The sequence below is a fragment of the Chinchilla lanigera genome, unplaced genomic scaffold, assembly GCF_000276665.1.
Source record: "Chinchilla lanigera isolate Chin_1 unplaced genomic scaffold, ChiLan1.0 scaffold00012, whole genome shotgun sequence".
Classification (NCBI taxonomy): domain Eukaryota; kingdom Metazoa; phylum Chordata; class Mammalia; order Rodentia; family Chinchillidae; genus Chinchilla; species Chinchilla lanigera.
Genome location: NW_004955413.1, coordinates 20,722,540 through 20,748,845, shown reverse-complemented (window position 1 = coordinate 20,748,845; position 26,306 = coordinate 20,722,540). Strand labels below are relative to the sequence as shown.

Genomic DNA, 26,306 nt, shown 5'->3' with positions numbered 1-26,306 from the left:
GTTACAGTAAATGACACATCGAGTTTCTTACATAAGAGAAATCATAGGATATTTAAGCTTGTGTCTGATTTATTTCCCTTAATATTATGGTCTCAAGTTGCAGCCATGTATCTACAAATACCTCAAGTTTATCTTTCCTTGTATTGGACAAGCTTAAATATCACATGGCTTCTCTTCTATATATAAAATATATATACAGAGAGAGAACAAAATAGAAGATAGAAGTAGGGAAATCTTTTTCAAACAAGATCAATAAAGGAAGGGAAAGGAAGGGAGAGAAACAGGATGAAAAGAGAGAATGGAGGGGAAAATTATGAAATTAGAGCAAATTTTTGCAAATTGGTGGAGAATTGAGAGTTGATGGAAGCAGAGAAAGAGGTGAGGTGGAGGGAATGAAAGAAGAAAGTTAAGATGTGTTATGTATGTGTACCAACTTCCCAGGACAAATGTAATCAGTATGTGATGTAAACACATACTGATAAAAATAAATTCAAAAGGCACCTGTACATCAATCTCCTCACGCACTTCCCGTCACTTCAAACACATTTATCCTCTCATTCTTGCCACTTCCTGAAGCAGTTCTGAAAGTCCTCCTCGGTGCGTGTCTCTAGGAGTTGTGATCAAAAATACTGTGAATGCTGTTGCTGAGTGTCGTCTAACAGAAAGGCAGGTTTGTAAAAACCTCATGGTGTGTCCTTATTCATTTTATCCACTGGCTCTGGCATTATATGACTTCGGACTTTTAAGTCAAAATGACCATGAAAGGTAAATATTTCAAGAAGATTGGGGACATTGAGGCAGTTACAACAGCACAACAAAAGAAAGTCACAAAAGAGGACTTCCAAAAGGACTTCAGAAAGTGTCAAGAATAATAAGTGTGTTTGAAGCAAGAAGGGGTATTTTAAAGGGAATTAATGGCAATATGTCTTTTGCTGTAATGCATTTTTAAAAAATTTAAACACTCACTGTACCTTTTCAATCATACCTCATACATATATACTGTGAAATGATTATCATGATCAAATTAATTAACACATTCATTAACACACATGGTTGTGTGTGTATGTTAAAGACACAAGTTCTACTGCGTTAGCAAATTTCAAGTAAACAGTACAGTACTGCGAACTATAGTCACTATATTGTCCATTAGATTCTGGGAACTTATTCATATTACAGCCGAAACTTAGAACCACCATTCTTTTCTCTGCTTCCGCAAGTTTTCATTTTTAAAGATTCTACATATAACTGAGATCATATGGTGTTTGTCTTTTTGTGCCTGGCTTATTTCAATTAGCATAACATCCTCCCAGTCCATCCATGTTGCTACAAATGGCAGCACTTCCTTCTTGGTTATGAGTGAATCATATTCTCTTTCCTTTATCCATTCACCCATGGAAGGACACATAGGTTGTTTTGCTATCTAGTCAGCTGTGAATAACTCTGTAATGAATGTGTGGATGCAGATATTGCTTTGATACTCTGATTTCATGGCTTTTGAATGTATTCCCAGAAGTGAGACTGCTGGATTGCATTGTAGTTTGACATTTCATTTTTTGAGAAATTTCCATCTTCCTTCCATAATGACTGTATCAATTTATAGCCTTTTGAAAATATAAATCAGATCATGAATTCACTTGATTAAACTTGCTAATAGCTTCCAATCATATTTAACTAAAATCTTAAGTCCTTCTCTTTGTGAGGTGTGGTTAATTCCATAATAGGTCATTGTTTGTCCAGGACAATATTGATTCACATCGTTGATCTAGGATTATTGTTAATAGCACCCCTTTCATTTTCAAGTGTGCTGACAGACAATAAATTATATGCTCACTTTACTTTAGCAAACTGAAGCATCTCTAAGTAAATACGATGCATATTTGGTAATAAAAATTTAAAAATATTTATGAGAGGAGTGTCACCTCCTGATTTCATTAAGGTCCATACTCTCAAATAAAAACTTGAAATAATTTGATGACATCGTAGAAGTTTAGATTTGGTTTTGAAAATGGCCTGGGATTACTTGTGTCAGGGCAGCCCTATCCCTGGGTTCTGCCTTCTTCTCTTCCTACGCAGAGCCAAAAGGCTGCTCACAGGGCCATACTTCTGTTACATGCAGTTCACTAGTGGGCCCGGGACCCTCTTTCCATCAGACAGAGCAGATCCAGACCCCTTGAGAACCTTCTGCCATCCTACTACTTTCCTCTCCATCTCTGCCCATATTCCACCTGGACTCATGAGCTGTTTTTCACCTTGAATCCCCTTTCTGGATGGAGAGTAGCCTCCCTTCCCATGGAGTGAAAACAGGAGGAGGTACAAAGAGCCTGACTTATGATGGTTTGACTTACGAGTTTTTGATTTTAAGATGGTGAAAAAGCATACTCATACCATCGGGGTACTTTTCCCTTTCAGTATAGTAGGCAATTAATTACACAAGATATTCAATACTTTATTACAAGATAGCTTCATGATAAGTGGTTTTGCTTCACCATAGACTAATGCAAATGTTCTGAGCATGTTTAAGGTAGGCTGACCTTAGCAGTGACCTCCAGCAAGTCAGGTGTATTAAATGTACTTTTGCCTTATATTCAGTTTACAATAGGTTTATGAAGATGTAACCCCATAATAACTCAAGGAGTATATTATACTTGACCTCACCTGTGTAGTATTTCCCCATGCCTTGTAAGACCTTGTTCTGTGTAAGGCCCACTCATGGAGAGAAGCAGGAACCTATTTATCAGCCTTAATTAGACTTACATGACCTGGCCTCTCCCTACATCTTTGATCTCATTACCTTACACTCTCTGCCTTGACTAGCCACACTGCCTCTCTTTGCACCTATAATACTCAAGCACAGTTCTGCTTGAGGGCCTTTGCATTTGCAGTTCCTATTTCCTGGATGCTGTTTCATTGGTCTGCTTGACTCAGCTTAAATGTACTATTTCTGTGACCGCTCTGCCCTGAGGACGCTATCTAATGACTTTTCTCAGTCTCGCTCTCTCATAATCCTGCTTTATTTTTGTCACAGTACTTTGTAAAATTATCTTGCTGATCTAATTGCTAATTTCTTTCAAACACCCTAATAATATTAGCTGCTGGATTTACTATGAGCCTGCCATTCTTCTAGGTACTTTTTATAGATTCATTTGTTTAATCTCTACAACTATCATATCACAGGAGAACTATTAATTATTGCCACTTAGTAGAAGAAGAAAGTGAGGTTGCAATAAGTGAAGTAACCCCAGAGGGTTCAGAGATGATTCCAGCTTCAGGCTGAGGCGGTGGAGCCCAGCATCTATCCACCATGCAGGGTCATCTCCTGTCAGGTCTTGCTGAGAGGAAGCAGCTTCCCTGTCCTGGGTGTTACTGTGTCTTCCCGCACCATCTTACATAGGACTTGGCTTGATTAATATTTGTTAAAATTTATATGAAAAAAATGTTATCGTATAACCATGGCACTGTTTCATTTTCTATAACCAGAGGAGAAACTCTCTCACATACCCACTTACAAGAATTGACAAAGCTCAGTCTCTTGTTTCCAGGGTATCTGGAGGCAGAGCCCAGCCAACGCTCCCCAGAAATCTAGGGGTTGAGGAAAGTGCCATGGAGCCCCGTGGGAGATCCTGCAGGAAGTCTTGGGAAGTTTTCTTGGGGTGGCTTTCTCTGGGGTTTATGAATTAGTCATAAAACAGGCAATTGAGTGCCAGTTTACCAACTCTAAAGGGAGTGAAATTCAGATGTAGTATAAAAGCAAAGAAGGAACTAACAAACTCGCTCGAACCTTTCCCCTTATCAGGGATGGGCATAGAGAATTAACCTATCTTAGATTGTATTCCTGCAGTACCAGGAGTCTTTTTTCCTCCAGTCTTTGTCTCTGTTACACCTCCTCTGCATTCCCACAGCCGTCTGTACCAACACAAATCTCTTCACTCATCATATTATGGAGAGTTTAAAGCACTTACCTCTCTCCTTTCCATTGTCCATGGTTAAGCCTTTGAACGATACTATGTCTCTTTTGTCTCTCGCAAACCACAGCACAGCTCATAACATGTGCTTGATAGGTGTTAGCTGAGCCAGTCTCACCTGCCTGACTTATTTCTCCGAGCATGAAAGAAAGAATTACACGGGTGACCTGCAAGTTGTCTTCCAGACTGTTATCAGTCAGGCAAGGGCTGTGCATTGATCTTGCTTTGCAATTGTTTCTTTGTCTAAACACACTAGAACTTGGTTATGTTCCAACTAGTTCTTATCTGGATGAAAATGCTCCTCCAGTGCTGTGCTCCTATTTCCCCGCTATCTCTCTCTGCACTGGTCATTATTTATATATTTAATATGCAAATACAGACGTACCAGCTCGTATATCAGGGGCCTGCTTGGCATGCACTGAGACTGTTAGAGGCAGATCTGTGCATCCTGATTAGAGTGAATCCTTTTGTGGGCATTCATTCATCTGGGCTGACTGTGTTTACAGTCTGGGGCTTCTCTTTTTCTTTGTATCCCTGATGTTTGTGCAACCATTGTTCAGTTCTAGGCATCTGTTGTATAGCCAATCCTACAAAATACAAAACTAAATACATTCCCCCACCCTGGGAATTCAGGCTTATTTATACAGAAGACAGTGATTTGTATCATTCTTCTTATTAAAAAGTCAACTCTTAATGTGCCAGAAGTCCTAAATAAGTTATGACTTTCTTAATCACCAATAGGATCAATAACCAAAAGCGTAACAACAAACAAGAGAAACTGAGCCACTGAGTCTTTTGCAACTTTAACCCTAATATTCACTAATTAAGTAAAAGATATTTAGTTCCATGAGCCTTTGGGCACTGAAGTCTTTGTTTCTCCTCTTTGCAAATTAATAAATTAGATAAATCCACATATATATACACACACATATATATATAATCAGGGCTCTGATACATGAACTAATTTGTCTATCTATCTATCTATCTATCTATCTATCTATCTATCATCACCATTTCTCAAGTGCCCTATATGTGAGAGAGTGAAATAAAAAAAACTTCATTTTGGGCTGGGGATTTAGCTCAGCGGCAAAAGCGCCTGCCTGGCAAGCGCAAGGTTGTGAGTTCGGTTCCCGGTACCGGAGAAAAACAAAAACAAAAACAAACAAAAAAAAAACACTTCATTTTGACTATTAAGTCCATTTGCTCAAAATATCTTTTAACATATACCCATATGTCTTTCAACACTTTCTGTGCCTTTTGGTAAACCATTACTTTCTTCTTTAAGTATAAGACACAAATAGTATTCTTCCATTCCCAGCGCAGAATGCATAGAAAAGGAACTTAATAATGTTCTTGGGGGGAATAATTAGAAAATATTTATTTTCTGGCACACAGCAAGTGAACAATAAGGACTTTTGAGTAAAAATGGACATTTGAAACTAATCCTTTTTTTTTTTTTTTTCACCATGATCTAATCAGCTTTCAAATGTCCCACTTCTGAAATTAAGTTTTAACAAAAGTTTCCAAATGATACTGCATGGGATGCTTACATTTCTCTTTTGTTAGCATCCCTTCTTTCCATTTGCTATCAGCTACGCTTCAGCCTCTCTGGGAGCTGAAGACTTTTCTGTGCCGGTTTTGTTCCTGTGTCCTTACATCGTTGCCCTTTGTGTTCCTCTAAGGGCGATGCTCTGAAGGGTCTAGAAATAGAGACAGTACCTGCTTGCTGTTACATTTATGCAGATTCTTATAATTCTTATAATGGAGAGGAACTAGGGGGAAATAGGACACTTAAGAAGAAAGAAAATCCTTTGTGCAGCAAGCATTTATCAAACATTTTGCATGCGTCCCCATCTTAGACAGGGAAGATAAAGAGGTAAACGAGATGAACAATGTTCCTTTCATTCTGAGAGAAGTGCGTATGCGAAGTACATCTGTTCCTCGATTTCTAAGGGGATTACATCTTGACAAAAGTAGAAACTGTCATAAGTCAAAAATAAATTTAATATACCTGAGCTATCAATCACAGCTTAGCAACGTGCACACAGAGAGCGTGTGTTGCTTCTACTCCTGACCATGTGGCTGGCAGAGCTGGGACCCACTGCCACTGCCCAGCATTTTGAAGGAGAATTGTACCGCACATTGCTGGATTTAGAAGAAAACCCACAACATTCAAATTTTGAAGTATGGCTTTTACTAAATGCGTGTCACTTTCTCATCATCATAAAGTCGAAACATTCTAAGTCAGTCTATTCTAAGTCCAGGATGAATTGCACACTATGTAGACATGTTTAAGAGAAAATATACTTTTGGAGAATTAAAATAAAATTCTACGGCTGAGAGCCAGCCATCTCCATTTGGGAGAGTCGTAAAGGCCTCTTTGAGGAAGTGATACCTAAGCTGAGATGATAGGGACGAGAAGGATAAGCCAAGGAATATCAAAGAGAAGGCAACAACAGGGACAGTGCAGAGACCCTCATCTTAATAAGATCAAGGGTCAGACAGGAGGTGTGTGAGCCTGCAGTCAGCTCCCCTTTCTGATGCTAATGCTTGTCCTTCACTTCCCAGACAACCATGGATCTCTGATAGTCACAGACTCCCTGAGGTGGTGCCTACCCAGAAGCCGGAAATCCTATTATCCTTTTATACAAGTGGGTAAGTATAAGTAATAAGAAACATCAAAAGTCTCATTAAACCAGTTCACACTGAGGTGTGAAGAAATCTCGACCTGATACATTTTCATCCAAAGGGGCCACTCATTAACTGAAGCCATAGTTTTTTTTTGTCTTAAAATCATTCAGATACCCAACACACTATCAAATACCTCTTATTACACTCCTAGGAGGTGGAGTGAGGAGGAATGATTATTATTACAGATATAAATGAATGTGATGGTCCTGCCTCATATTTGTAATTGTTTATTCAGTATCTGCCTTATTTTCTTTATAATTTTATAATTTTACCCAAACCTAGAAGGTAGGAGATACAAGTAGCTCCACATCAGTCACAACAGTCAGCATCTGGAAGATTATTGATAGCTTCAGAATGAAAATTATTGAATCAAGTCATACAAAGATATAAATATGACAGATAAAAGTAATTTCCAATATCATATTCCCAGAGAATACAACTAGATTTAATATCTTACACCTATGACTCTGATTTGTGATTGCAGATAGAATTAAGCAAGCAGCTTTCAAAGTACGTCAATACTAATTTCCATTCCAGATGAATTGAGTCAGAATCTAAGGGTGGGGCTGGGGCATCAGTATTTTGAAAAATAAAAAGTCTAAATCATTCTCTGTAGCCAAGGCTGGGGAGTACAGGTATAGACTAACAAGCTGTGAACTAAGGAGGTGAATGTACCTAGTTGGTGTCTTTTGGCAGCATGAAGAGCAGCTGTCAGAATCCACAGGGATCGAGAAAAAAGCAGAATTCTCCAGGAAGAAGGACTTCATGATGCTTAAGACTTTGGTGATGATCACTTGGAGGAATTTGGACGGAGCCTTTAGACAGAGACTCAGGATGTGTGTGACCAGAAGGAAGAGGGCATGCTGACATTTTTCAGTGTAATGAGCTCCTTGGTGTGCATTTATAGAAGCACTGAGACAGCGTCATGTGACCAAAGTCACTGGCAGGCATCTTTGCAGAAATACAAACTAAATATTGGGGAAACAAAAAAAGATCTGGAGGGCAGATTTTGTATTAATTTTTAAAAAGATGAATCGGAAAATTACACCTCATTTTGCTGTAGAAACTCATTATCCTGACAAATTATTCATAAAATTTTTCAGCCCACCAGTTTTATTTAAACAAAAATCCAGAGCAAGGTTCAGCTGTGTACAGCAAGAGCCAACCTTTCCTCCCATTCCCAGGTCCAGAATCCTGGATTTTCATGAAAGGAAACTGGATCCCACTTTACACTTCCTTGTAATGGTCCTTGCCGTGAGGTTTCAACCTAACACACGGTAATGTCTCATAACAGCTGCCCCGATGAAATCTATGGTATCCAAGTTTAATCAGTGAAGAAATTCTGTGGGAACAAATTTAAATATCACTAAGAATAAAAGTAGACTTAAATTCGATCTTCCATGGTTGTGTAAACGATCATTCTGCTAGTTGAAAGTAAAATCTTCCCCTAAGCTCCTAAATATTTTATTTCCTAAATATTATGATTTATACTTCTGTGAAGATGCCTACCCATATTCCAGGCACTTATGACTCTAAGAACTTAAAAAACCAACACTAAAAAACTCATTGGGTGAACAAAGAGTTGTTAAAAATTGCTTCATTCCATGAATTTATATAAATAGGACCTAATAACTGAAAGTAGTATCAACATAGGTTTTTGATTAAAACATGATTTCTGGATCAAACCCTGGCATCACCATTTCACCCAATCAATACTCATTCAACAAATATTTATACAGCACTTACCAGTAACATGCGCTGTTCTGAATGATTGAAGTGTGGTAGGTAATGAAAAGAGAGAAATCGGGCATCTGAAGCTTACGCACTATGGGAGAGGACCAACCATAAAAAACTATACACCAAGCTTCTTAATAAATTGTATAGCGTGTAAGAACGTAACAATGCTGTATGTTACTTAAACTGGGGGTTTTCACATGCTGTGTGTGTTGCAGTAGGTCATGATGTTAAGCAGGATAATCAGGATAGACCTTGCTCAGAAGCGGGTATTTGAATGTATGCTTGAGAGAGGCTAGGGCATTGGTCTGGCAGAAGGAGTTTGCTGATGTATTTAAAGACAGCAAGGAACACAGAGTGGCTGGAGCCAAGCGGGCAAGCAGGAGACAAGCACGGAATGAGTTTTGAGAGGGTGGGAGAGATGGGTAGGACGTAGGACCTCTGGGGCCATTGTAGGGAACTTGGCTTTTCTTCCTTGGGAGAGGACGAATCATTGGAGGGTTCTGAGCAGAGGTGTAACACGAGCTGACTTGTTTTGAAACTACTCTGAAGGAGAGTTCTATGTCTGGAGTGAGAGAAAGAGGAGCTTGGTGGATCTATTCCCCAGGGAAACTGATGATAATCTTTTTTGGGGGTGGGGTACTGGGAATTGAACTCAGGACCTTATACTTGCCAGGCAGGCGCTGCACCACTGAGCTATATCCCCAGCCCCCTGAAAATCTTTTTTAAAAAACCATTTAGGAATGGCTCAGAATATATAAAGCAAATGAAGAAACATTTCTTCAAGAACATCTATTAAAATGCAGCAAAAACTCTCAAGAGTCTGTGATACTTGAACCAAGATCCATGCCCTGCTGGCTCTCTCCCAGGTCACAGAATGGAAACACCAGTCCAGGATGGTACAGCCAAGAAGGTACGGCTCCTTCTGTGTCCAGCTGCCAGCTGGAGGGTTACAGTCTAGGGCAGGCAGGATTTCTCATCCTACCTCCAGTCAACTAAGGCGAAGGCCAGGTTTCAAGTGAGCGTGGATGAAAAGAGGGAGCTCCCACCCGTGGTGTAGAGCTCTGTGTTGGCCATGGGACTCCTGAGAATACCAGGACCTCAGTTTTCAGTTAGTGAGATGGGAATCCATGCTGAGAAGACCCAACACTGCAGCGTACTCCCCCTAACCCCTGAGAACAGCTCTTTAAGTGGAAGAGTCACCAGGGAGAAGGGCACCATTGTCCTTTTAACATTAGTGCGGTGACTCAAGAGGTATTGCGTGGGGGATAAGCAGGCCGTAGAGAAGAATGCTAATTCCCGTCCTAAAGGAATTGAGTTTATTTTCAGTCATTCAAAGAAGTGGAAACAACAAAGGTTGTGATGAAAGGCAGTTAGGAGGAGGGAGATTCTTTAGAAAAACAGGGCAAATTGTAAGCAAGCTGGCTTTACAGAGAAAATGGGAAAAGAGAGAGCAAGGAAGAGCCCTTGGGCTCAGAACTGACTTTGGGAATTATCCTTTCCAAGAAGCCAAACGTGATGGAATTAGTCCATGGAGCGATTGATACCCCCAACCGCTGTTGGAAACAGTGGAGCAATGAGCCTAAAATCTGTGGAGTGTAATAGCTGGAAGTTGCTGGAGGAAGGGGCAGTCAAAGAGCACCCAACCCAGTTAATGTCATCAGAGAGAACTGTGGGATTCAGAGAACTGTGGGTATTGTTAGGTGAATCACTGTAGATCCAGCAAGTGTACTAAAGGAGAGGAGATGGAGAGGAGAATAAAAATGTATAAAGAATGACTGAAAATTGAAATTTATTTCAAAATATTAATTTATGAACCCAGCAAGTTCAGTGAGTCTCAAGTAGGATAAATACAGAGCTCTACAAAAAGATACATCACAATAAAAGCCCAAAACCAAAGGTAAGAAAGTAGCATGAACAAAGTGTCTTGTTACTTGTAAAAAGAACTTCAAAAGCTGACTCACAGATGCAATCCAGGCTGGAAGGCAATAGGATGATATATTTGAAATGCTCAGTGAAAAAAAAAAATCTCTCTCAAGAATCTTGTATCCAGCAAAGTTACTTTAAAAAAATAAGGATGGAAGTGAAGATATTCCTAGATAAACAAAATCCAAGTAGGTTTGTAGCCAGCAGAATTAATCGCCTTTACATAATTCTATAGCAAGCACTTCAGGCTGACAGCAAGTGAAGTCAGATGATAATTCAAATGCCCATGAGAAAGAAGCACAGGTAGGATAATTGTGTAATTATGAGAGCATAAGGCACATCTAGTCTGCTTTTCTTCACTGATTTAAGACACAGCTGTATAAAACCATAGCTGAGTAACGTATTTTGAGCCTATAACACAGCTATGTGATGGATTTACAAGTAAGAGCTCAGAGGAGGTGGGCAGGAATGAACGAAGCTGTACTGGGCTAAGGAAGTGACTGTAGCAGTAACTCAAGTTTGCAGGAAATAATGGAGGAAACTGATGGTGAAACGAAACGGTTAACATAACAAAAGCTATGAGTAAGTACGTACTTGCTACCCTTTTCTGTTCTCTCAGCTTCTGAGAAGACAAAAATTGTACAAAATAACAATATGATTTTGGGTTTGTGACATTTATAGTTACAATATATATAACATCAACACCATAAAGTCAGGAAGGAACAGAGCTATATAAGAGTAACATTTCTGTAATCTACTTGTAGTAGATTGATAACTGGTGGTCAACTTATAACCTGCAGCTGAACTGAGTAAGCGTGGTACTGGGTGTGGGAGGCCCACCTGAGGACTGTTACCAGCAGCATAAGAGGCAGACCTGGAGAAAAAGAAGCAGGCTGTTGGGAGTGGAGAGAGACTGTTGGGAGCTGAGAGAGGCTGTTGGGAACTGGTAGAAGCTGTGGGGAGCTGACTTTCCTGATGAACTTGGCTGTTTTCATCCTTTGAGGAGCTCGGAACCTCGCTGGCACTGAGAATGGCTTTGGTTCACTTTGGGGGAGCTCTGGTCCTCACTTTGAGCATCCCTTCCTGGTTCTGGAGGGGAAGGTGGTGCATTGCTGGCCTCCTGGAAAAGCTTGCTGCATTGGCTTCCCTGATGGGAACTCAGCCATCCTGATCATTGCAGGAGCTTGGGACCTCACTGTTGCCGACGATGGCTGTGGTACCTTTTGGGGGAGCTCTGGTTCTTCTGAGCATCACTTCCTGGCTCCAGTGTCGATCCCTCAGCCTGCTAGCACAGGTCCTTCATCCTGCTGGCATAGACTTTGTAGATTCCACCACTCACCTTTGGGCCTTCCCAGCAGATCTGTGAAACAGGCCTGCATGAGATGTTGTCATGGGCTCTGGGCCTCCAGTTGGGTTCGTGGGAGGCATTGTTATGAGCTCTGGGTATTCAGCTGGACTCATGTAGGACATTGTCGCGGGATCCAGGCCCTCAGCTGAATTCCTTCGTCTTAGTATGTGGACACATTTCCTGCACTCTTTTGTATATTGTTCTTTGGGTGACGGTGACTATTATAAATAATCATATAAATCATGTGTCCTGTACTATATTGTTCCCATTGGAAAATAAGCCCCAAACCAACACACTACTAGAATTGAGCTAGTATAAATCTGAAGCTGCTTCTGACAAGCCAAGCCTTAGAACAAAGAAATAATTTTTTGAAAAAAATGTGACAAAATCATTAAATAAATTATAGTGCTACATTAGAAAATATTTACTACGTGTGAAAAAGTAATAAGGAAGAATAAATATTGGAAAAGACGTGAAACATATAGAAAGCAAAAGGTAACATGTTAGATGTAAATTCAAAAAGTAAAACAATTATAGACATATGTACATTTCACAACCAAGGACCAAAATAAATAATGCTGAAAGTGAAACAGGAAATTCAGTAGTAATAGTTGGAAACTTTAATAACCCAATTAAAGGGTAGAGCAACTAGGCTGATATCGGTAGGGGAATAGAAGAGTTGAACCACACAGACATCAGTAGAATACTTCATCAATAACAGAATTTTCTCAAAAGCCCATTGACTGTATTGTAAGCCACAGAAATAAACTCCAGTGGATTTAAAAGAATAAGAAGTATGAAATATGTTGTTTTGCCACAACAAAATGAAATTAGAAATCAATAGTGAAAGAAATTTGGAAATCCCACAAATGTGTAAAAAAAACAACACACTCCTAACTACCTTGTGGGTCCAAAAAGGAATCAAAAGGGAAATTCCAAAGTACTTTGAGATTAAAGAAAATTAAGATACAGTATCCCCAGATTTATAACTGTGACTCTTTATATTAAATGAAAGGAAATCTCAAATTAAAACCTAACCTTTCAGCTTAAGTCACTGGAAAGAAGAGATCAAATTAAACCTAAAGCAAGCAGAAGAAAAGCAATAGTAAAAATTACAAAGAGAATTAGTGAGACAAACTATAGAAAAAAAGTTAGAGGAAATCCATGGAAACAAAAGCTGGTTCTTTGAAAAGAGTAACAAAACTCACAAACTTGTATCTAGACTAAGAAAAGAAGACAGAAAAATGAAATTAGTAGTAGAATCAGAAGAAACATTGCAACCAATCTTAAAGCAATAAGGGGATTGTAAAGGAATACTATAAACATGTGTATAGCAATAAATTAAATAATTTAGGTGACATGTATAATTCTTAGACATAAAAGCTTTCTCTGGTTACAGTGCTGAAAGCTCCAAGTACCGGGACAAGAGTGGAAGTCGGGACACCTGTGAGCTGTAAATGGCAGGAGGCAATTCAGTGAGTCTTAGCAGCAAAGGCAGTAAGAAATGCCCAGAGTCTGGTATATTTGGAAGGAAGGGCCAGTGAGATCCAATAGACAGGGTATGGAAAGGAAGTAGGGGGCCTGGGGATTTAGCTCAGTGGCACAAGCGCCTGCCTGGCAAGTGCAAAGTCTTGAGTTTGATTCCCGGTACCAGAAAAAAAAAAAAAAGAAAGGAAGTATAAGATGGCTACTTGTTTTTGCCTGGAACAAAAATTAAAATGGTTTTTCTATCAATTGCTAGAGAAAAAGCCCCAAGTGGGGTTATTTTGAGAGTGGGCAGCATATCTGTTTTTCCCCTGCTAGATGGACTGTCTGCCTTTCTTCTCGTCCATGTCCCAGGATGCCAACCTCCTGTGAGGTCTAAATCTCAAAGAGAGGGATTGTCTGTGATAGAGCCCAGGACACAGAAGAATGTCATCTGATCTCTTGCATTCTCACTTTCCAGTGTTATGTCAAGCCAGTAATGCGTATTGGTATAAGATTCAAAGGAGGAAGGTATTACTTGAAGCTGGATCTACTGTTCCACTGAGGGTCATTGTTCCTATTAATTAATCTATCCCTGTCTCTGTCTCTCTTTCTATCTCTCCTTTTTGTTCTAGTATTAACCACTTCGCCCTTTCACGTCTTTGCCCTCCAGGGACAGTGGGACAAATGCCACCTTTATTAGCTCTGGGGCACTGCACTGTCCTTTGTGATCTCTCTATATCCTGTAATAACCTCTTTATTACACTCACATTACTCCATTAAAGTGTGCCATCTATTTTTGACCAGAACTATAATGAATATGAAAAATCAGATAAGCTGTTTTGGACATATGAAGTCTAAACTGTGAAAGAGGAGAGAACAGGCAGTTGGATATTTGAGTCTGGAATTCAAGGAAAAGGTCTAGAGATGGGAAATTGGGAGTGGTCAGCTGAAAGAAAATGTCTAGGAGCAGATATTGGAAAGGATCACATAGGGAATGAAGGAAGAAAGAAAGATACTCAAACCTGTGCATTAGCGTATGTCATGGCAAGAGGCTGAATACCTGCTGGGAAGGGCCAGCAAAAGAGTTTAAGGAAAAGAGGCGAGGAAATAGGGGGAAAAGTGTCTTAATTATTTTTTTCTCATTGCTGAGATGAAATTCCCAACACCCAAACTTAAAGGAGGAAAGGTCTATTTAGCTCACAGTTTGTGGAGATTTCAGTCCATAACTGTCTGGGTCCGAGGCAGGGTGGTGTGGCAGAGCGACATCGCAGAGGAGAAACAGTTCATGGTGGCAGAAGGTCACAAGAGAAACAATGGAGAAAGACAAGCCTCTTTCCATCCCTTATACTGTGTGCAGGACACCCGCGCTAGGGTGGGGGTGGTACTCACACCCTTTATGTCAGCATCAGACCATGAATCAATCACAAACTAGATTCAGCCACCTCAGAAAATCCCACCCCCAGGACTGCATAAGGCTTTGAGGGGACATCTGGAACAAACCGTAACAAAAATCAAGGGAAGGTGTCCTGGAAACCAGCTGAGAAAAGCACACAGTGTCATCAAAAATATGATGAATGTTTAAATTTTAAAAATATTACAGGTCCAAAATTTTTTTTAAAAGAACAAAAAGAACAGTGTTACAGTAAAAGACACATTGCTGTTAATCCCCCTCAAAATATTCACTCTTCTTTGAACACACATATACCATTGTTCTTGCTGCTTCTGAAGCAGTTTGGGAAGTCTTCTTTCACGTCTGTAGTTGCACTGTTGTGGCTGCCTCAGGGTCCTGAATTGATTCAAACATGTACCTTTCATGGAAATTTTGGTTGAGAGAGAAGCCAGAAGTATTGTGGTACTAGATCCAGTTAATAAAGTGGATAAGGAGACACCATTAGGGTTTTAGGAGCATGCCTTTCCATTAGATGGTAGTCAGCAGTATGATTCATGATAGTTTTTGTCACACCTCCTGAAGTCACTCATGAAAGCGAACTGCCAGCACTGCTTCAGAGAGTGGCAAGAATGGTGTGTTCAAAGCCAGGGGGTGTATTTTGAGGGCCATTCATGGCAATGTGTCTTTCACTATAATCATTCTAAAATTTAAACATTCACTGTATATTTTGATCACACTGTGTATTGAGTAAAGGAGGAACCCACTTTGTCAAGCACTACCAAAAGACCAGGCATGAACAGGACCAAGAACTGATCACTGAATTTAGCAATATGGAGGTCATTGTTGATGTTGGCAAGAGTGTCTTCAGTGGACAGAGGTAACAAGAACCTGTTCAGAATTCAAAGAGAATGAGAACTGAAGAGGACAAGTAAAAGCAAGTCTTGAGTTGTCCTACAAATGAACAGTGGGTGGGAAGTGGCCACAAAGAAAAGGCAAACTTTGCCATTGTGTTTGTTTATTTTGTTCAATTAACATGAGAGAAATAACATGTTTGCATGCTGACAAACTTAATTCAGTAGGCAGGAAAAAAGAATAATGCAGATAAGATACGAGAGGATTGCTGGAGGATGCTGTTGAATAGCAGTGGGTGAAGTGTAAGGCACATGGAGACAGGTTATCTGAGACAGGAGCAACCAGTACAGAAGGTTCATCCATAATCACAGGAAGAAAGAGTGCAAAGCTACCAAGTCTCTCTTTTGATCGTTGGTCTTGTTTTGGTTTTTGTTTTTTAAGTAAAGTAGGAAGCAAACAGATTAGCTGACCATGCAAGGAAAATGTTGGAAATTTAAGAAATTGAGGATGGTTAAGGTCAGTGGAAACAATAGAGCTCTAGGAATATGTAGTCTGAATACAGCATCATCAAGGGACCACATGAATCTCAATATCATGAATTTAAAATGGTACCATGTTCAGCAGGTAGGACACAGATATGGAATAAGTAGGTTGTTGATACAAACAGGAGTTGGGTTTTTTACTAAGCAAGTATAACAAAGCTTTGAAACAGTTATTTAACCTCTTTGAATTTCGGTTTCTTCCTCAAAAATGAGGATAATCAACCATGAGGACTGCTATATGTACTAACACAAGTAAAAGCTTGTACAGTGTTTGGTACACAAAAAGTAACAATAAACTTCCTTTAGAATTATTATTAGTAGAATACCTATATGAGCTGTGAAAATTTCCAAAATGCAGATATTGTTTTAATCACATTTATAGCTAAGCTAACCAAATATTTGTATTGCCTAAATGTAGTTTAGTTCAACTCAGCAGATGTGTTCTTAGCAGGTGGGGACTGAGAGACTACATCTACGTTGTCTTGGATTCGTATTATTTCACTTCTACTGGACATTAGCCTGCACAAAATAGCTTAGAAAGTCCTATATTTATCTTGACAGTGTTTTGATTCCATTGCAAAAAACATTTAGAGCTCGGCATGGTTTCTTTGTTAAAGAGACTTCTGATATTTAATCTTTTTACCAAATTCTTAAGAATTGAATTGCTTAGATTAGTATAACTTTGAAGTTATTCCTTCGTTTTTAACAGTAGTACTATAAAAATAGAAATTTTATGCAGGCACAGATACTTAGATGTCTGCTCTACCTTGCAAACACCATTTCTTTTATTCTAAATATTGATTATACTTTTAAAAAGTGGTCTATATTGCATTACTTTGACTATGTTTACAGTTATTTCATTTACTACAAAGGCTTTGCTTTGAAGAAATCTAAATGATGCACTGGCATTCCTGAAGAGAATTAATACCTTGGCTGCAGGGATTTTCTTTTTTCATTTGTTTCAGAATAATTTGTACCCAGTTGTCCAAGCATTTTTGCTGTGGCTATTTTAAATCTTTATCACATAATTCCAACTTTTTATTTGTGTTGAGTTGATGTCAATTGATAGTCTATGCCCATCCAAGTTGTGATTTTCTTGGTGCTTGGTATGACAGGTGTTTTTGATTGTATTCCGGACAGTTTATTATGTTAGACTAAATCCTATTTAAATCTTTTATTGTTTTAGTGAATACTCCTTAGTCAGGTTTAGCATGTGGATCTTGGCACTCCTACTTTTACTGCCATGTTTCCAACAGTCATTTAATTTTTAAAAACCTCATGGTATTTTTGGTCTGCTTGGCTTATCTGGTGCTCGTAGGGTCCCAAATGGTTTCCACCTGTGCCGCCTGAGAGGCGAAGAGGCTACCCCATGGCAAGCTTATGGGTGCCTCTTGGTTGCGAAGGGCCATAGTGGGAGTTCCTTTACCACTGCTCCCAAAGGTTCTGAAATCTCTGAACAAGGAAGGGCAATTCTGACACTGTCAGGGACAGGTCAGGATGCTTGTGAGGCTGGGTCCCTCTTGCCCGTTCAGGCCTCCCAGCCCTACCCTGATATCTCTAAGCTATAAACATAGTTCAAAAATGCAAGTCATTTTCCTTTCACAAAATCTTAATTAATATTAAGAAGCCTAACTGTAGCATTAAGTAAACACAAAGCAAGTACTTTAATGTTTTTATTTTTAAAATTTTCAAACTCACAGAGAAGTTGAATGAGCCTATATCTGGATTCATCTGCTATAGAGGTATCAAACAAATATAGAGCTGTCAGTTACATTTGAGTTTCAGATAAATAACAAGCAGTTTTTAAATACAAGTATGTGTGCAATACTTGAGGTATATTTGCATTAAAGAATTATTTATTATCCATCTGAAATTCAAACTTAACTGAACGTCTTGTATTTTTATTTGCTAAATCTGAAAGCCCTAATTTAACCATTGATGTCTGGTCTCACTATTTCTTTTTCTCTGTGTATACTTTTCTTGACCAAACCATCTGGGAATCAGTTAAAAGATAGAATCCCAACTAGGTTATGTATGTGTATAGGAAGCCAAACTGTCTTCTTTGTTTTTTTTTCTTGCCAGCATTTGAAACCTCATTTTCTATTTGTCCACTGTATGGACCAATTCCCCACTTCTCCTTGAACTTTAGGCTCATTCTAAGAGCACATCCATAATACAATCACACTTCAACTCTCGTGTCACAGAACCAGCTGCTGTCACCAGTGATGCAGGACCTAAGTGGGCTCTGAGCACTGTCCTTCTAGAATCGATACTGAAACCTTTTCAAGCTAAAGGCAAGTATTCTTTGAACTCTTGCATTTACATAGTAAAGACTATTACTTTTGTTTTGTACTAGGAATTGAACTACATTCCCAACCCTCTTTAAAATTTTTAGTTTTGAGGCAGTGTCTTACTAAGTTGCTAAGTCTCCCAGGTTGGGGTTGGACTTATGCTTCTTCTGCCTCATCCTCCTAGTGTGCTGGGGTTTTCTCTATTTCTTTAGTATGAGAAATCTCCCTTCAATATTCCCTTATTTCGACTTATCCATTTCATTCTCATCGATGGTGTAAATAGAATGGTTAAGAGCACACATGCAAAAGCCAGGCCATCATGGGTCACAGTCCTGTCTCCCAAAGTCATGGGCAGTTCAGAGCAGTTATTTAGCACCTGGGTGACTCATTTTCTCATCTGTAAACTAAAGTGAAATATCTATTTCCTGCATTTGTTGCAGGGCATAGGAGAGTACTGCATGTGGAACACAGCTCTCATTATCACATTGCTCTCCGCCATAACTTTGACTTTCATCAGAGCCTACTGCATGTTACGTGTTCCCTGTCTTTCCCTGGAAATATTCTTTATACTGTTTGAATACTTCAAAACCATAACTACCACTAACATCTGTCTTGTTACAATCTACTCAAACAGTTATATACAAAAGCAGAGTGGAGAGTAAGAGGGATATGTTCTCTATTGTACTCTTAAGCTGCATCTACATGATTCTGAGTCAGTCACGCTACTAGAAATAGAGTAGAAAAAAATTGGCTCCCTCAGTGATCGCATACTGTGTGTGTATTTGTCTGTGTGCATGTGTGGGTATGTACACATGCATGCTAGGGATGAGAAAGACAGTTAAATATGTAAAAGTTTATATGTCATATGCAAGAAATGAGCTGTCCTTCGTACTTCCTACTAGTCAGACACTTATCAGATTAATGAGTTTAGTTTGGGCCCTTAGACCCTGAAAAGAGTACAGAAAAACTAGAGCAGATTCAGAAAAAAGAATCCCAAATATGAAAGAGAGTTAAGCGAATTTAAACTGTTCAGCTTTAAGATCTAGGGTGACTTGTTTTTCATGAAGAGTTCCACCCTCTGTCTCTGTGTCCACACAGGACCAAACACAGGGAAAGAATTACATGAAGGTAGTATATATTTTTGTTTTAGATAAAGAAGAACTTCTGCAAACTTATGGGGAAAATAGAATGAACCGCTGAGTGAAGTTATGGAAACTGTAATAGGAGAATTTTGCCTTAAAGTTTGTAGATAATCACCAGTCCTGGTCACTTTCAGTTTGACACCTTCCTGAACTAGGTCATCGCATCAAATGAATGCTAAAGATTGAAATACAAGTAGAAAATAGCAACAGGCTGCCTGTAGAAGATACATCATCCAATTTAAAATCTGTTAAACAGTTATTTAGAGTTGGGTCAGACACAATGTGGAGACAAGTATTTTGCCATGTTTTGTCTGCTATGAGCACAACGTGAGACTCATCAATCAGCTTCCAACAGACAATTCCAGGTCAGCCAGCCTGACAGGATTTTTAGTGCTCATTACTTTGGATTTGCATTTGCTCTTACCAAAGAAGACAACCAACAATTTCGTAGGATACAAATCAGTGTGCATGCTTTGACCCATGGCAAGTGAAACAAAAAGCAAAAAATGAGTTGTTATTACATTAACAATTCCCAGTATGGATGGAAATGTTTCCCTTATTAAGTTCAAAGTGGATTCACTGTAGAAACAGTTTGGTGGATTGGCTCTCACTTGTTATAGATTACAGACTTTCAGTGCTTGGCTGCCAAGATACTTTGGCTCCTTCTCAAGCTTCTGCAATTGCATAAATTTTTCCTCTCCTCATAGGCCTGAGCCATTAACCATATACCTAGGTGTCTTTTCTTCTTGTTTTCTTTCTGATTACTTTGTCTGCAGTTCTCTCCAAATTTCTGTGTTTTATTTACCTAACTATATTAATGATGGTTCATAGCCAAATATTGATTCTTACAATCCTCCTTCAACTGTGTGCCTCTGTCCATTTTCTTGGCTTTTACATTTTTCTTAGCCCGTCTACAATTTCAGTTCCCCATCTTTTTTTTTGGTTTGTTTATTTGTTTTTTTGTTTTTTTTCTGGTACCAGGAATCGAACTCACGACCTTGCGCTTGCCAAGCAGGCGCTGTGCCACTGAGCTAAATTCCCAGCCCCCTCAGTTCCCCATCTTTCACAGGTCTGTAGTTCTTTCCTATCCACACATGGATTATCACAGACATTTGTAAATGAAATATTTATTTTTTAATCAATATTTATTTTCTCCAAGCAGATCTGAAGGGTGTGGCTGGCTACGTGAACATAACAAAGCAATAGTCAGACAGATAAAAATAAATGCTTGTGATTAAAATAAGCCAGCACTTTGTCTCCCAAATGAGGGAGGGTTGTAATAGAAAGTTAGGGACTGGTAAAGTGGCTCCAGAGTCAGACAGGTATTACTCTCCTGTACATGCACTCTGTCATTCTTCATGCATGAACTCAGTCTAGAAGGTTGTCCTAGCATTCCAGGAAGAACGGGTGGAGATGGAAAAGGCAGAAAGGCAGACTCACCTCCTAGAAATTTACCAGCAATGCCACATGACATTCTAGTTGATTTATGCTAGCTAGAACATAAATATTGGCTACGCCTAACAGCAAAGAAAGTTGGGAAGTCTATATTCCAGGTGACTAAATGAGCTGCTAAAGCCAAACTTCTATTATGATAGATAAAAAACTCAATAGATAATGGAGTAGACAATGAGCAGTCTCTAACAAAGAACCTAAATGTTGCTTAGGCAGAAAGGATTTCAATCCAGATTTAGTGCTTTAAACTGTCAGCATCATGTGGACATTTCCCTTTGGTAAGTGCACTTCAGACACTGTTTTATGTATGCTATCATACAGGTCTCATGAAAACCTGTATATTAGCTTTCCCATGGCTAGGAAACATACGTGACACCACAATTTAAAGAAGGAAAGGAAAAAAATTGAGAGAAACTGTGATGGGGGAAAAGGAAAAAAAGAAGATACAAGATAGTGAAGATAGTAATACAGCTAGTTTCTCTTAGTTCATTGAAAAAAGGTCTGTGCTAATATTGTTTGGACAATATTTTATACCTGTATCTTGTATTCTGAATAACTACTATGTAGACAATACTATGCAATGTACTAATTATTGTTACTGTCCTACTAGCCTATTTTGAAACTCTGTTTTGTTGTTATATTTACTTTTTTTCTCTTTAAAAAGTTACTAGAATAAAGAAAGAGGGTTTTGAATTGGCTCATGGCTAAGGGAATTCAGTCCATGGGTAGCTGGCTCCAAGGCAAAAACATGGTGGAGTGTGTGCCAGAGGAATTCTTCTCACCTCATGGCTGCCAGTAGGGAGAGAAGGGAGGAGCCAGGGAGGGAGATATGCTCTCCAAAAGCAAACCTCCTGTGACACACATCTTCCAGATAAGACACACATGAAGGGTGTGGCTGGCTACATGAACATAGCAAGACAATAGTGAGACAGATAGAAATAAATGCTTGTGATTAAAATAAGCCAGCACTTTGTCTCCCAAATGAGTGAGGGTTTCTATTCTCCCATAGAGTGCAGCAGAACTCTATGGATTTAGTGGTGTGGTCTTTATAATGATCATACTGTCCCTATGTGTCTTTCTTCCTCTGTCTGTCTCTGTCTCTAGGGGCACAGTTAGTTATAAACTCATCAACAGGTCAATCCATTGATGAATATAATATCCCCATAATCCAGCTACCTTCCAAAATCCTCACCTCTGAAAACATGAGACTTTAAGGGATTATTCTAGATCTAAACCATAACACCTGGGAATAAGGTGTCACTCTTATGTCTTGACACTAAAATGTTCCACTTTAGGGAGGACAAGAATGAAATACATAGAAGATAAGTAATATATCTGAGCCACACAGTTCATAGTAAAGTTGGTAATTAAACCCAGGAGTCAGATCCTGGACATGTACTATTAGCTGTATTGTCATATTGCCAGGAAAGTAGGAGCATTGCCTTTCTGAAGTTTTTTTTAGCATAAGGTGCAGCAGAACTCTATGGATTTAGTGGTGTTGTCGTTATAATGATCATACTGTCTCTTTGTGTCTTTCTTCCTCTGTCTGTCTCTGTCTCTGTCTCTGCCTCTGTCTTTCTGTCTCTTACACACACACAAAACACACATATATACACACAGAGTCTTTGTATGTGAAAAATATAAATATTTTTACAAATATAAGTGTTTTTACCTGCATTTAAGGAGAGAATATGAGTCCTTACAGGCTGATGGTGACATCCTACCTTTATTTCATCTTTAATCTATTGAGTCTTGTCTATTTTTCTGCTTAAAAATGCAGGCCTGTGTGGAGTTTCTTTTGAAAATTCAGTGGTTGCAGTGCATCCATCCTTGTGAAGCATTTTATTCTCCTAACTACCTAATACAGTTGAGGTGTTGATTCAAGGTGGTGTTGTCAGTCCATCCAGCTGGGAAACAGCCACATTATTGTGAAATCTTGTCTGCTTGGGCACAGGACTGATGACAAGCTCAGTGTGGAAAACAAAATTAAAAGGATTTAAGGGATTGATTTCAGTTTAGAGAAAGAAAGTTAGACTATTGTTTTGACTGTATAGAAAAATATCAAATTTTAGTCATTACACAGTGACAGATGTTTGGCAAAACGGAAAATGTATTTTGGTTCTACTGAGCATCATATTAATGGGATATTACCTTAAGGAGAGACTAATTTCAACACAATCTATGTTCTTCTTTTAAAATCCATATTTTTTCAAACTCAAAATATTTTATTTCCTTCACCTGGAATCAAAACCTTATCAAGGATCATTTTAGAAATGCTTCCTGACAGTTGATGTGAGAAATAATCTTCTTTTAATATAACTGTTGAAGGGTAAAGAAAAGTTAATGCTTGTGGAATTCATTATCATTTAAAACTGTTCTGAGGAAGGATTCTCATAGCTCTTTGTTTTCATTAATCATGTTATTGTTTTCTAGAAAGAACTGGAAGAAGATGAATTAAAGACACAGAGTTAGCTTTTGTAAATGTTTATTACTGAAATTGTTGAATATGTTAAAAGTGTAGAGTTAACATTCTTATGCTCTCCCACGTAATCACTACCAGCTTCAACACTTACCAACACATGGCCAATGTTGTTCCATGTCCAGCTTTACATTCGTCCCCTTTCCCTTCTACATACCAGATTAATTTAGAGTAAATTTCCAACATCAGCTCACTTACCTGTAAATACAGCCACCCTCAGTATCTTTGCAGATGATTTGCCAGACCCCAGTGGATGGATACCAAGATCTACAGATGCTCAGGTCTTATGTAAAAGTCATGGTATTTGCATGTCATCTGTACACATCCTCCCATATAATTCAAATATTTCTGGATGATTTAGAATATCTCATACAGTGTAAATGTTACATAAATAGTTGTACTGTATTTTCTAGGGAATAATGACAGAAAAAAGTCTGTCCACATGCATTTTTTTCTTAATAGTTTTAATCCAAGTTGGTTGAATCCACAAATGGGTAACCCAAGGATACACAGGACTAATTTTACCTTATTATGAACCTGTGCAAACTGCATATTCTTTGCTTCTTTAAAAATATATTCCCAAACAGATTATCTCTCAGTGAAAAGCTAATGATGGTATCTGGAATATGATATTCATTCTCTCTCCATTTGAAAAGTTATTACCCTTAAATCAGGATCCTAGTGGGTATCATATTACAATTGGTTGCTCTGTCACCAGTGTTTTGTTTCCATTGTTCTTTTAATTTGTAGTTTCATTTTTCCTCTGAGTATTTATTTTAATTTATTTGTTGAAAAACATTTTTATGGAGTATCTCATATTGCAGATTTTTTCTGATTTGTATTCTTATCGTGTCATTTATTATTTCCTGTAATCCCTTGAATTTATGTAAGTAGGTTAGATTCAAGTTTGGTTTTCTAACTTTTTGCAAGAGTATTTTATAAATGGTTTTGTGTATTGCCTATTGTATCACATCAGGAGGAACATAAAGCTAAATTGTCACTCTTCTGTGATGTTAAGATGGATTAATTTTTGTTAGGTAATATCAGCCAGATCTCAGTTAGTTCCTTAGTTCTTTCTCTGGACTTTCTGGTGCAGCAAAATGTTCTGTGCTTGTCTTTCTTGCCCCTGATCTGCAATCAAGTTTTTTTTCAAGATTCCTTTTAATAGAGAATGGCATTGAGAATCTTATTTAGTTCCTGGGCTGACCATGACCTTTTCAATAGTGAAAGCTAGAAAAATAGTTGATTTTCTACAAAGGTCTACATATATTTCTAGAGGCAAAGTTACAAAATATTTTAAAAATCCAACTTCCATGACCATTCTTCTACCTATCATTCTGACCTAAAGGTAGCCATTAATTTTTTTAGTTTATCTTGGCATTTAAAAAATAAGCAAGTGTGTATATATATTTGTATGTATGTGTATGCATGTGTGTACTTAATAGAGTCCTTTCTTATCTTTAAGATGGCATAATATACACACTATATTCATTGTTTGTTTTATTTTGTTTTTTTTTTTTCCGGTACCGGGAATCAAACTCACGACCTTGCGCTTGCCAGGCAGGCGCTGTGCCACTGAGCTAAATCCCCAGCCCCTGTTTTATTTTACAGTATATCCTTTGGTCTTACGTACTTAGTGCTCATTTGATGTTGTGCTCTTGGTTTACTCAAGCAGTCCACAATGGATGGACATTTGAATTCTTCCTAGTGTTTTTGTCCTAGATTTTACTATTATCCAACTACTGCAATAAACATCTTTCTTTCACAACTGTAATTTATTGGACTAATTTTTGACAAAGTCACTGAATTATTTCGAATCTTTTTCTTTATAAACCAGAGCATGACAGACGTCCTTGAAAGTGCAACTTGGATTATCTTACTAGATTGAAAGCCTCCTGAATGTAAAGCATTTTAGTTCTGCTACATGAATAATACAAAAGGAAACAGTTTGAGTGCATTCTGGAATCACTGACTGATTAAGCTGGTTAGAGCAAGAATTACGCTGGAGCTGGTTGGTAAGACGTAGATTGTGATCTAGACTGTGGCGTATTAGCATATTACCTCAGACAGGGGCAGAATGAACTTCAACATCAACTTACCTTTTCTTAGGAACTTGGAGTTGAGAATCTAAGATAATGAGGTGATAAGATGATAGTACAGACACCAAAAGAGTGCCATGAGAGATGCCATTATATAGAGATGGGACCATGACAAGCTAAAGTATGAGAAAGCAAAAACTACGCTCAAATTGCGGGAATCTTTCAGAAAGAACAGAAAGGATATGGAGACTAGACAAAGCAGGAAAAGCAGTGGAACAGGATCCTCAGAACTGGCTTGCTCCCTGAATACATCCCAGGCCCCCTTATAATCATCATGTTTTCTTAGAAAATCACTTTTACTCAAACTTGGTTGAGTTGGTATAATGGAGAGTTGCCATTTCTTTGCATCCAGCACCTTTTCTCTCTCCTTTTCGCTAATAGCACACTAACTTGTGTCTAGGAACCTATCTTCCTCTCTAAGGTCCATGTAATTTGGATGTAAGTGACCCATCTATTCATTCCATCCTTGGACACATAACCTATGTTTGGTCAATTGTCACTCTATAGTGATGAGTTCAAGAAAAGCTGTATGCTATAATAAGAGCTGTTGAAATTCAATTTATGAGACACTTGTGGGAATACTTACAGAAGAGACCATTAGCTATGGTCATTCAGAAGATATACTAGTGACTGTTTTGCTATTACATAAAGAGATCTAAGAGCTGAATCAGAAAAGATAAAAGCAGAGGTAAGAGGAGGAGAAAAGAAGACCAAATCAAGATGTTACATGAACCCCTGTGTCTTGGTTACTTTTTTCTCGCTGCTGGGACAAAATACCTGATGCCCAAAATTAAGGAAGGAAAGGTTTATTTCGCTTACAGTTCGTGGAAGTTTCAGTCCGTACTTGGCAGATTATAAGGCAGAGTGACACATGGCAAAGAGATACAGCTCAGGGCAGCAGAACACAGCTAAGCTGCAAGCACACACCAGG

General features: G+C 38.6%; 1 protein-coding gene across 1 annotated transcript in view; it reads left to right on the top strand.

Annotated features, from left to right (window-relative positions):
- The window catches only part of Lmntd1 (lamin tail domain containing 1), a 262,615-nt gene that overhangs the window by 22,343 nt on the left and 213,966 nt on the right, over positions 1–26,306 (top strand). Inside the window, exon 4 of the mRNA XM_013511521.1 lies at positions 6,531–6,617. The gene's annotated coding sequence lies outside the window, so the exon portion shown is untranslated. The remainder of the gene's footprint in view (positions 1–6,530; positions 6,618–26,306) is intronic.